This window comes from Phytophthora cinnamomi (assembly GCF_018691715.1).
Source record: "Phytophthora cinnamomi strain GKB4 chromosome Unknown Contig49, whole genome shotgun sequence".
In the NCBI taxonomy this organism is placed as follows: domain Eukaryota; phylum Oomycota; class Peronosporomycetes; order Peronosporales; family Peronosporaceae; genus Phytophthora; species Phytophthora cinnamomi.
The window spans coordinates 1,251,411-1,264,816 of NW_027150982.1; positions in this window are offsets into that span (position 1 = coordinate 1,251,411).

The following is a 13,406-nucleotide window of genomic DNA, read 5'->3' on the forward strand; positions in this document are numbered from 1 at the left end:
GCTATTGACGGGTTCGCCGGAAAGATCTGAGCGAGCCTCGTCACAGCTCGGTCACCTCAAATGTACCTCGCTCGATGGATGTTGGCCGGTTTTCTGGAGGAGATTTCTTACTCTTCTCGCTTTCCTTCTTCTCGCCGACGATAGATATAGATAGTCCTAGCCGATTCATTTGCACGGTTCCGACCGTGAAGAAGCCCATCGTAAGCAGCTGCATTGCTAAGCGGAGTGACGTGTAGAATCGGTCCGGCACAATAAGTCGCATGGCACCTGTACCTGGGCCGGCAGCACCGAAGACCTCGCGAAGATTTCGGATGTCAGCTGCGGGGCCTGAATTGTAGTATGTCAAAGCGCCGCCGTTAGGTTGTTATTGCTTACCGCAATACACCTCAAACCTGAACATACAGGATAGCAACATATTAGTAAGGTATGGTCCATGATAAGATATCTCAGGTGCCAAAAAAAGGCGAGTGATCCGGAAGGATCACCCGATACTTACCGAATGCAGTAGGCTGTGGTAGAGCAGCAAAGCAAAAATAACTTTGTGCCCCAGTGGTGTGGTTTGTCTTTCATAAAGACTCGCATTCTATTGAGGCTTGAGCGAGTGGGCAACATGGCTTCATCAAACGCCATTGTCGGTGGTGGAGTGTACCCCGATTGGGATCGTCGCTGTAACGCTGTTATGACTGGCAGGAGCTTCCACACGCGGTCATACACTGCATTCTCGTCATTGTCGCTGCAGTGTAGGATTCTTGACAGATGCATGAATCTATCGCGGGCCATAAACTTTCCCAAACAGTCTCGCGGTATAGCTCCTTCGTCCGTCGTTTTCCAGCTGTTTTCTAGCTTCTCCTTATTCGGTGCGATGGTTTCGGGCAATTAGCAGGCCGATGAAGATGCACAGTTCTCGGGCAGAAATATCAGGCCTTTTGGCTAGGTCGATTATGTAACGGGGTTACACGCACAAGTGGCTACAAGCCACTTGTGAATTTAACAGATAGGATATCTGTTAAAAGTTTTAGATACTTCCTCACCTTGGTGTAAGACACACCAATGAATACATTGAAGTGGACCACCACAATGAGTGGTCCACACATACTCAAAGATCCTATTGGTAGAAAGCAGCATCTTTCTACCAATCAGAGACATGCATATTAGCGGGGCTCTGACAGCCAGCCGCTGTCAACCCTTTCATAGATGATAAACAGTTTTTAGCAGATTTTAGAGGAAGATCAATTTACAAGCAATACAGTTCTCATTTTACCTTAAACTAGCTACTTGGAGTCTTGTCTAAGTTAACTTATATTTGTGTATTCAAATATAATTAACCTAAGTAATTACTAAGTACTTACGCTTCCTCATACACGTAGCGCAACGTGTAAGCTAAAGTAGTGAGTCAAGTTAGACCCACTACACCTGGTAGCACTTTGTAGTTCGTCCAACGACCGACTGCTTGACGTTCGTACGCGGTGTACGAACGCGGAGCCGAGAACCACATGAGCACGGAGGTGCCCATGGAGAGCTCCAACACGCCTGCAACGCGTGTTGCACGCGCTGACTGCCCCCACCTGTCTGACCCAGAGTGGGAGGCCCTCCAACGACTGTCAACAGTCATTGGAGAAGCGGCGATAGCTACAATGCTGCGTACGCTATCGCCGACGGAGCAACATGGTGTTGCTCTGGGATTCATCATGAAGGAGCAGCGTGACGCTGCTTCCTCAGTGACGGCGTCGTCAGGGACGACACCGCGTGCTCAACCATTAAAGTTGAGCGTGAGCAATTACGTGGGAAGAGAGGGCGAGCCTCTCCTCCGATGGCTTGTCGAACTCGACACAGCCATAGTGGCTCGACGCATCGTCGACCCGCTGTCGAAGGTCGCGTTCGCCATGTCCTGCCTTGGCGGACGCGCAAGGAGTTGGGCGTATGGACGCCGACTCTCCGATCCTACGTGCTTCAGCACGTACGAAGTGTTCAAAGAGGAGCTCAAACAAGCGTTTGAGCCCCCGCAAAACGAGTTCCGGTCGAGGGCGGAGTTCCTCGACCTTCAGCAGGGTAAGCATGACGTCCATGCTTACGCGCAGCGCGCACGATATTTGGTATCAAATATCGTGACTAACCCGATTGACGAGGCGACCAAGGTCGTCACGTTCATGAAGGGGCTTCGAGATGGGCCTGTGAAGACCTATCTCTTCCGAGAGTACCCGAGTACTCTCGAAGCGGCAATCACCCTTGCCATGCAAGAAGAGTTTAGCCTGCGGCAGGCTAAACTCCATGTAAATGTACCGAGGCCGCAACCGCGCCAGGTAGCGAGGACGGAAGGTCCAGAACCAATGGACCTCTCGAACGCAACAACTGCTGGTTACCAGCAGCAGGGAGGCAACGTGCGATGCTTCCGTTGCGGAAGGATCGGTCACTTTGCACGGGAGTGCACAGCTCCCATGCCCCCTGGAGGTGGCCGTCGTGGCGATGTTAGGCATCGCCGCGGAACAACAAAAACCGCGAACATCCAGTAGGCGTGGGGCGCCCTGCTGGTAATGCAGGTACGCGTGCTGACATCGGTCACGCGACACTGAGGACTGCAGCCCCCAGTGAGACCAGCTCTCACTGCAAGAAACAAGATGACAGGCCGAACCTAGTCATCTTGAAGGTTTACTCGAAGAGAGCGAGTGACTCGCTTCGAGCTTTGGTAGATTCAGGCGCGTCGAACAACTTTGTTCGACTACGAAGCCTGTCGAGACTTGACTTCGAGGAGGTAGATACACCTCGAAGTCTTCTGGAGGTACGACTGGCAACAGGTGCCATCGTAAAGACCGAGAAGCGCGTCGTGAACGTGCGCTTCTCGTACAAACAACGAGTGTTTGTCGAACACTTTATCGTCCTGGACCTGGACGATAAGTTCGACGTAGTAATGGGCATGCCGTGGCTTGCACGGCATGATCCGGTGATAGACTGGAAGAAGCGCACGCTCGTGCGCTTCGGCCGCGATAGCGGAACAGAGAGCGATGGCCCTGTTACCGCAGCGCGCGCACCAGCAGGTGCGCGCGGCTCACCAGTCGAGACAGCGCTTTATGCTGCTGTCCCGGAGTGCCCAAGGAGTGCGCGAGGGCGCGCACAAGTAAGACCCACGTCGGCAATGCTGCCGACGTCGGAAGAAAAAGATGTGTTGGTTCCGGGAACCAACACCCACGTTCAAGCGTGTAAGGGACAGTCCCTGACCCGAAGCGGTCAGGTCGACAACGACGCGTCGGCTCCGGGAGCCGACGCACCCTCGGTCATGAGGGGCTCCGCCAATGAATGGTGTCGAGGTGACGAAGGCGTGTCAACTCCGGGAGTTGACGCTGCAAACAGTGCGGACGGTTGCAAACGTACCGCACTGACGCAATTTGCATGCTGTCGTGCAGCCGGGCTGCACGACGAAGCGCCATGCGATCAAGCCGGGCTTGATATCGCGCGCCCGCAGACTGGGTCTGCCGGCGAACAACTGTCCACGGCCGGGCCTGGACCAGAAGAACAACTGTGCGGAGCCGGGCTCCGCACAACAAGAAGACGGCGCATGCGGAGAACGCTGCGCAAGTCTCGGTCCGGGACCGAGACGCAACAAGAGCAGTCTGCTGGGCAGACTGCGGCGGTGACGCCGAATGTCAAGACGCTAAGCGTCTTGACGTGCACCGATACTGGATTCCAGTATCGTGAGATGGAACTCGCTAGTCCTCCGACGACGGCGTCGGAGTTGACTTCGCTTTCAGCCATCAGCTGGAAGCGCTTCATCCGCGACTTGCACGATGGACGCATCGAGCAGGTCTGCGTTCTTTCGGACAGTGAAAGAACGGAGAGCGAGAGCGAAGAGCTGAGGCAGCTCTTCATGGGAAGTACCACTGAGAGTGAAGACACTCTCAGTGCGAAGACGAAGCGAGAGCGCTTCGAGGAACAAGGTTGGGACTCGCTGAAGTCGAGTCCCTATTACGAATTGTTGAGGGAGTACAAAGACGTACTCCCGGAAGAGATTCCTGCGGAGCTTCCGCAGGATAAGGGCATTCAGCACGAGATTGATCTCGTGCCGGGCACGAAGTACTGTGTCACGCGGCAGTGGCCACTGCCGCGAGAGCAAGTAAAAGCGATCGACGACTTCTTTGAAAGTCGTCGTAAAGCAGGACAAGTGCGGGAATCAAAGTCCCCGCACAGTGCTCCGACGTTCTGTGTCAAGAAGCCATAGGGCGGATGGCGCATCGTTCATGCCTACAACAAGCTGAACGATGCGACGGTACCGGCGCAGACGCCGATACCACGAAAAGATGTTATCATCGATTCGATGGCCGGGAGCACCGTTTACAGTGCTCTCGACTTGCGAGATGGATTTTATCAAATCCTAATGCGTGAGAGCGATATCCCTCTCACGGCAGTGAGCACGCCAAGCGGCATGCTCTGGGAATGACTAGTAATGCCACAGGGGCTTAAGAATGCCCCTGCGACTTTCAACAGGTGCGTGACGCACTTGTTGCGCTCGGTGCGCGACTTCGCACCGAGCTACTTCGATGATGTATTCATCCACAGCCGGGCTGTGGACGGGAAGACCGACGTAGAGATGCACAGAGTGCATCTCCGGAAGCTACTTGAGCTTATGCGAAAGCATAAGCTCTACGCGAACCTGAAGAAGTGTATCTTCGGGGCAAGCGAGATACCCGTCCTCGGGTGTCTCGTAGGGAAGAATGGTGTTCGCCCTGACCCGGAAAAGGTCAGAGTGATCAATGAATGGCCAACGCCTTCAAGTGTCAAGGAACTGAGGCAGTTCCTTGGCTTGGCCACGTACTTGTGCAAGTACGTGGAGGATTATGCGGGCAAGATCCGCTCGCTGTCACAGCTTCTTAAGAAAGAAGCTGTGTGGAATTGGAAACCCGATTGCCAAAAGGCATTCGATGCAGTCAAGCGGGGCTTGACTGAAGCACCGGTCTTGGCAGTGAATAACCAAGATCGTCCATTCCACGTCGTATGTGACGCATCCGACTTCGCGATCGGATGCGCGTTGATGCAGCACGATCACGAGGGCCGTGATTGTGTCGTCTACTACCAATCGCGTCGGCTGAAGCCAGCTGAGCGCAACTATCCGGTGCATGACAAGGAACTCCTTGCTATGAAGTATGCACTCGCAAAGTTCCGAGTGTATTTGCTTGGGAGTAGGCCATTTGTGGTCTACACCGACCATGCATCACTGCGCACCGCAGTGAAGTCGCCACACATATCACAAAGAATGGCGAGATGGCTCTCATTCTTTGCGGAGTATAACTTCCGGGTCGAATACAAACCCGGAAGATTGAATATAGTGGCCGACGCGTTATCACGTCGGCCGGACTATGCAGAAGCTGTTGACGCAATGCGATCGAGCAAACCCACATCATCTCTGTTGGATGATGTGAAGGCCGCGTACGCGCACGACGCGGACGCGAAGCTCTTGCTGGCCTATGGCACAGCGCCTTCTGACAAGTCCCGTCAGAAGCTGCCCAAGCACCTTCGAGCGCGTGCACACCGCTTTCGTGTGCACGACGGACTACTGCTTTACAATGCAGTCGACGACAACGCGGATCGCGTTGTCGTGCCAAATGACCATGACCTGCGACTCAGGATCATGTACGAGTATCATGATGCCCCGACTGCGGGACATCTCGGACGTGAGAAGACTTACGTCCTTCTCACGCGCGACTTCTACTGGCACCACCAGTATAAGTGGGTGCGCAAGTACATCCGTGCTTGCGAGGTATGCCAACGCGTAAAGCCTGCGCCATTCGCGCAGGCTCCACTGCGATCACTACCGACTCCGTCGGAGTGTTGGAAGTCCATGTCTTTGGACTTCATCTTTGGTCTTCCCCCGGACAGCGGAGGGAATACCGGTGTTGTGGTCTTCGTCGACCGCTTCAGCAAGATGGTACATCTTGCTGCGGTGCCGGCAGAAGTGACCGCGAAGCAGACGGCCCGTCTGTTCGTCGACATGGTGTTTAAACACCATGGCATGCCATCTGACATCGTGTCGGACAGAGACACGCGCTTCACAGCGCACCTGTGGCAAGAAGTGTTTACACTTCTTGGGAGCCAACTTTCAATGTCGACTGCGGATCATCCGCAGACGGACGGTCAAACCGAGCGCGTGAATCGCGTGCTCGTCGACATTTTGAAGAGCTACGCTCACTCGTTCCAATACTGGAGCGAGTGCTTATCGATGGCAGAGTTTGCCATCAATAACTCAGTGCATGCCTCGACAGGGCATACACCGTTCTACGTGAATGCCACGTCTACCGAGTTTACTCGGAGTGATGGCTCCCACTTTAAGTGGGGGAGGATCTACGACTGCAATACAGCAGCCGCAGAAAACCGCTGACACTTGCACAGTGTCAGCTGCAACAATGGACAAACCACATGAGTCTGCGCAGGGCGCAGACTCCCCCAACAACAACGCCAACGACCACGGGTCTGCGCAGGGCGCAGACACCGCAAAGAACCACGCAGAGGCCGAGCCTCTAGCGGAGAGCGAGCTGAATGACTTCAGCTCGGATGCAATCAGTTTCATCACCAAAAGACAAGCCGTGATTCGGTTTGTCCAAGACACAATAGCAGCTTCTGTTGATCAACAGAAGCTGAACGCAGACAATGCGGACAGAGGCAACACAAATGAATTTAAAGTTGGTTCATTAGTTTTGTTAGCTACACAAAACCTGCTTAGACATGCAGTTTCGGATTTCGGAGCAAGCAAGCTTGCTCCGCGCTTCATCGGGCCGTTCACTGTGTTGGCACGGCACGGCAACGCATACACGCTAGACATACCGTCTAGCATGCGCCTCCATCCGACCTTTTACGTCGGACGGCTGAAGCCATACCGGCAGCACGAGCCATCTAGCTCGGCTGACCCGAAGCCTCGGCAGGAGCCGAGGCAGAAGCGGAGGACTTGGCCTCGGCGACGAGCAACCTCTCCTCCAGCGCGCGGACGCGCTGGAGCAACCCCTTCATCTGGGTCCCCAGCTCGACCTGGATATTCGAGGCGGTCTGCGAGACCGCCGCGACTTGGGCCTTCTGGTTCGCCAGCTCCTGTTTCAGGGCGGCGAACTCAGCGCCGTGCAGACGCTCCACGACGGTCACCCGGTCGTGGAGAGACGCATACTGATCAGCCCGGGGCTGATCATTCCCGGGGCGTGTTCCCACCCCCGCCACCGCCGATCCGTGACGCCCGCGGCTCAACCCGCTGGATTGTTGAGCGGATTGTTGACCATAGTATCCCGAAAACGAACCCTCAAGGGGCTCGTTTTCGTATTCGTTGGAGAGGATTTCCTCCCCATCGAGATACATGGGAGCCGCGGAACGTCTTGCTGGAGGACGTTCCGGAAATGGTGAGGGCGTACGAAGAGCAGTACGCGCTGGTGCAGCAGAAGTAATACGAGCGCTGCGATCATCGCTAGCGCCCGAACCCTCACGTGCTAAGAACTTAGCATGGAGCTCTTTGAGACTCTCGGGCACACGGAACGACGTGTACCCGTTCAGGTCGCGGTCGCTCAAGCGGACCGCGCCTGGGAAGCACTTCGTGCACTGAAAGCCCTCGGGCACAGCGCACGGCACGTTTGCCTCCTCAGCAGCAACATGAAGTTGCTCCAGCTTTCCACGCTTCGAGTACGTCTCGAAGCGATCACGCGCTTGCTTAATCCGATCACGGTAAGCACTCGGCCTCTTGTTGAAGTTCTCAACAAAGGCGTTCCAGCTTTGACAAAGTGCCTGCCATTCGGGCACTTTGCTGCGAGAAGAGGTCTTCTTGCTTTGAAACCATCGGAGCTCATGAAAGAGTCCGATGTAGTAATCGCACCTTTGATGCGTTTCCGCATCAAAGTGCAGCTCGGCAGCCACAGCGTCATCTTTGATGGCGCTGCATACGTACAGCGGCACCTCATTCGGAGGTACCGAGTTCCCATACCGGTCCGCGATCTCGGACGCGGACGGCATCCATGGATCGCGCGCTGCAGGCGCAGCGCGCGGAGAGCCTTGAGCTTTGACATCACGCGCTGCAGCAGCAGCGCGCGGAGTACTGAGATCCCCAGCGGAAGCGAGTGGGGTATCGCTCTCAGTACGCGAACGCTTCGAACTCGAAGCGTCCGATTCGTCCCCTTCACGCGGGCGAATGTTCTTGGCATGAGGGTCGAGCGATTCGCTCGACACTGATTCTTTGCGCTTAGAGGGCGAGTCCTCCTCGCCCTCCATATCTTCATCGTCGCCGTCGAAGTCGACGACGTCGCCGTACTTCGCCTTCTGACGCTCGAAGTAGTCGTCGATGGAGAGATGACTCCCCACCGACTTCGAGGTCTTCTTCTGTGGCGCGCTCATCGTTGAATGAGCGCGGATTTCTTCTCCAAACGCGGAGAATTGACGAATGGTCAATTCCGAACATTGACGTGCGGAGACCCCGCGCGTCTAACCTTAAGGGGGGATGGTGTAACGGGGTTACACGCACAAGTGGCTGCAAGCCACTTGTGAATTTAACAGATAGGATATCTGTTAAAAGTTTTAGATACTTCCTCACCTTGGTGTAAGACACACCAATGGATACATTGAAGTGGACCACCACAATGAGTGGTCCACACATACCCAAAGATCCTATTGGTAGAAAGCAGCATCTTTCTACCAATCAGAGACATGCATATTAGCGGGGCTCTGACAGCCAGCCGCTGTCAACCCCTTTCATAGATGATAAACAGTTTTTAGCAGATTTAGGAGGAAGATCAATTTACAAACAATACAGTTCTCATTTTACCTTAAACTAGCTACTTGGAGTCTTTTCTAAGTTACATTATATTTGTGTATTCAAATATAATTAACCTAAGTAATTACTAAGTACTTACGCTTCCTCATACACGTAGCGCGACGTGTAAGCTAAAGTAGTGAGTCAAGTTAGACCCACTACAGATTCGACTTTGTTCGGGTTCATTACGTTTGAAGCTGGGGTGTGGCAGGTACTACCACATCGCCCGCCGGCAACGGTAGCACTAAATACATGATAACGAACGAGTACATGAATGATTTGTCGTCCTGTAAAGGTGTGCATACACTTTTATCATACCTGGTGTAGCGGATGCATCTTTTTGAACCACTTCGGGTCCGCATGCCACGCGCTGGCGAATTGCTCTCTGGTTCGCTGTCAACGTGCACTCCCCCATATGGATCTGTCCTTGTTGCGTTCGGAAGCCGGCTGTGAGACGCTTTGTTAAGTTGCCGAGGCCTGGTCGCTATCTTGCTGCCAGTGGAGAGCCTCTATTGGTCATATAACGATAACGCAGTGTCAAACACGTAGTAGGGACGATTCAATTGTTTCTAACTCTCTGAGGTCCATTCGATCCAAGTGCTTCATCAGCTCTTCTTCACCAACGAAGTAATCCTGACCACGAACGCCGTTCTTCTTCGTCTTTCCCGGCATGACATACGTGAAGTCATCTGAGAGACCCGTCGGCTTGCTGGATTTCCAACAGAGCTTGGTGAGTTTTCTCCACCTCGTCTGAAACGCCATTTGAACTTGAACCGGCAATTCTGAACCTGAGGGAGGGAAAATGTGTCGCGGCCAACGGGTAACCTGCATAGATACATACATGATGAGCAAGCACAGATTAGGCCCTTATCTTCTTATATTGAACAGTCTCTATGCACACGGGTATTTTATGGTCAAAGCTGGGATACTACTTAGCCCTCATTGACTTAAGGTTTGTATGAGACCATACAAACGTTAAGTCAAAAAAGCTTAACTTGGACCGGTCCACGTTAAGCTTTTGCTGATATCATGTACGGTCCACGCTCTCGCGTTTAAGGGGTTAACGTACATTGACGCAACTGCTGCAAGTAATCACATGGTTGCTGGTATTTTAGCGGGGTGGAAGGACATTAATCACGATGTAATTCACCCTACGCTCGAGAACACAGCAGATACTATCACCGGTTTTTTTTAGAGGAAATCAGATCCGTTTCGCTGTGACTTTGTTTGAGAAGTTCACTGCTCGCTTAAAGTCGAGGCGTCTGGTGTACTCGCTTGCCGCTATTGTGGTCACGTACTACCATGAAACTTGCATGGCTTGTCAGGGCCATACACTCCACTACCAGATGAAAAATGTAGTGGGTCTAACTTGACTCACTACTTTAGCTTACACGTCGCGCTACGTGTATGAGGAAGCGTAAGTACTTAGTAATTACTTAGGTTAATTATATTTGAATACACAAATATAATGTAACTTAGAAAAGACTCCAAGTAGCTAGTTTAAGGTAAAATGAGAACTGTATTGTTTGTAAATTGATCTTCCTCCTAAATCTGCTAAAAACTGTTTATCATCTATGAAAGGGGTTGACAGCGGCTGGCTGTCAGAGCCCCGCTAATATGCATGTCTCTGATTGGTAGAAAGATGCTGCTTTCTACCAATAGGATCTTTGGGTATGTGTGGACCACTCATTGTGGTGGCCCACTTCAATGTATCCATTGGTGTGTCTTACACCAAAGTGAGGAAGTATCTAAACTTTTAACAGATATCCTATCTGTTAAATTCACAAGTGGCTTGCAGCCACTTGTACGTGTAACCCCGTTATAAAAAAAGCTGTGAGAGTCGCGATTCCTGAGATACCAGAAGGGGGTGAAGAATCAGTTCTGTCGCGTAAGGCTTACCGAAGACAAAAGAGCCGCTAGTACAGTCAGCATCAACACGTTCAAATGAACGCTTGAGCTGCTCCAATCGACTAGCCAGCTTATTCTCAAGCATTACAAGATCTGAGCGCTGCTCAGCCAGTTCTGGGAGATCGAATGGGAAAGCTGGGGGAGTGTGTGGAAAAGCTTAGCTTGCAAAAGTCACTGCTGGTCGTGAAAACTGCTAAAGCGCGGGTTCAATTACCTTTGAAATTGTCCGCCCAACGCGAATGGCCCAAGGCACTGCAAAGACTAAAAGGAGTGCGTCTATCAGATTTACTTTTCCAGCATTTCTGCGTCGACTTGATGGGCATCTCGAGTGAAAATCAAGTGTCGACACAACGGGAGTGTTGCCGCCCGATTGAAAGCGCGCTTAACTACATCAAGCCCCATGAAATTCTCCTTCCCCTAGAGGAATGAAAACGGACGAACAGGGAATCGCTTGGCACGAGAACGCACGCTCCCTGGCGGATCTGGTGTGTCTTCCAGCTTGGCTGCTAATGCACTCAAGACAAGTAACCTAGCGCAGCAACCAAAGACGCCGAGGCTAAGTGTTCATGTCAGCTTGATAGTCCGTGAGTACTACCAACAAAACAATAAAATCAGAGCAAGCGCGATCACAAACGCAACAAAGGGGACAAGTAGCTCGTGACCGTCTAGTAAGGTCTGCCTGCCGAACACCTCATGTTTCCACTTTTCGAATCATACATACCTCAAGTAACACAGTTCTATCGCCGACTGAATCAGCGTTGAACACAGTGATACGCTTCACGCCTGCCCACCATTAACGCCATGAGGCGTATGACCATGCGTGTCATGGCGCTGCCCTTGTCCGCGCTGCTGAAGAAGCTTAGGGTTCTGGCCCAGCGAGGCTTAGCGAGCCTTTAGGGGGGTTGGGATCGCGCCGAGCGCGTAGCTGGGTGATATTGTATGGGTAACATCCCTCCGTTTCGGCCCGACTACGTTTAAGGTTGGGGGTCCGAGGGTCTGATAGCTGGGGCTGTATGGGCGCGTCGCGCACAGCTGGCACACCCGGTCGGAGACTGGTGGTCGTACCTTTTTCTGTATGTATGTGTGGGCCTGTCCATGATTTGTGTGGGACTACAGATACCGCTGGTAAACTTTGGCACACGATTAGCCCAAATATGTGATTAAATCGTGTTAGGAAGGTACACATAAACATGCACGTATTCACCCGACGACCGGCCCGAGCGAGCACCTCCTCGTAAGAGCGTTAACCACGTTGACCAACAACAAGCGGTGGACTGGATTGATGAGGTGGAGGGGGGGGGGGTAAGAGCCGATATCATTGCTCTAGAGATTTAAGCCACCAGAACCCACACACCAGGCTTGAGGCTTGCTCTGGTGGGGATGGCTGTGGCTATCCGACCCATTTCGGGACCGGGTTCTGATACCCCTCATTACACTATGGGGCATTTTTCGGCACTTGGGGCCTCCAGACCACCCAACTATCCTACACCGGGGTGCGGGTTGGCAGGGCGGACCACTCCACGGAGTGGCTGCTCGTCCAAGATATTGCCTATCTCCGGCTCCGTGGAAAGTCCCGCACTCGGCGGGATCGATCCCGGTAATCATTCCTCTAGAACGCACAGGTTATTTTACACTGTAACATCCCATTACTATTGGCGTATCAATACCCTCTATGAACAAAAAAGTTGAAGATGCCGAAGTTTCTCAGCTGTATCTGTACACGTTTGACGAGGAATTTCCATAAATCAGTGATTTTCACTGAGATTCGTCAAAAAGTTGGTGATAATTGTCTGGAACTACTGATGTGTACTAGATTAACCTTAGTGTTGGACTCATATACAAATTTCAAGTTAATCCAATATCAATAGTATTTTTCACCAAAAATAGTAAGTTGGTCCTTGGCTTTGCAAATTATACTACTGTAGTAATGACAGGTTGTGAGCTTGGTTGAAAAAAAAAACTACTAGTGAAACCTGGACCACATAGGTTTTGTGCCGGAATCAAAGTAAATTCCGTGTCCGTACGTGACTTATCAGTAAAGCCCCCCCCCCCCCCCTCCTGACGCTACCTGGACTCGACTTATTAATCCCTTAACGGGCGCCTATAGTCCGCCATATTACGCTTCCGTCCTTGCCTGACGTGTGCCTAGAGCTCGCCAGAATGTTCGCTGCTGTCGATTAAATTGACGAGAAGAGAGATTTCTGGCTCGATAGTCCGATCGTGGGAACCAGCCACATCGCAGCAAGCTCTCTACTATAGAATGGTAGCTGCTTGGATCCTTGGCTGTAGAAGCACGGATACACAGGATACACAGGAGACCCACAAGCGGTACTGTCTCATAAAGAGAAATAAGACAAGAACTATCAGCTGGTGCAGTTGGCCAGCTTAGCACAAGCAAAATATCGATAACAGGATTGTAGTTAGTATTTGTAGACACTTAGTTTTAGCTTAGTGTGTGCGGTAGATACTAACGTTTGCAAACTGTTCGCTAGAATATGCTTTGTGGTATGTGAGTGTTCGTATAGTGCCATCGTGAAGACCTCTCAATGCTTGACAGGCTGGACTGTGGATTTGTACTTCACGATTTACACTACAGGTATCGCTGACGTGGATGTAGTTGGTGCAGCCCACCGTGGGTCATTTACCGTCAGTACGAACTTGGGGGAAACGGATTCGGTTAAGAAGCAGTAAATCCGAGTAATGAATTTGCCAATAGGATGGCAAACAGGCAAGC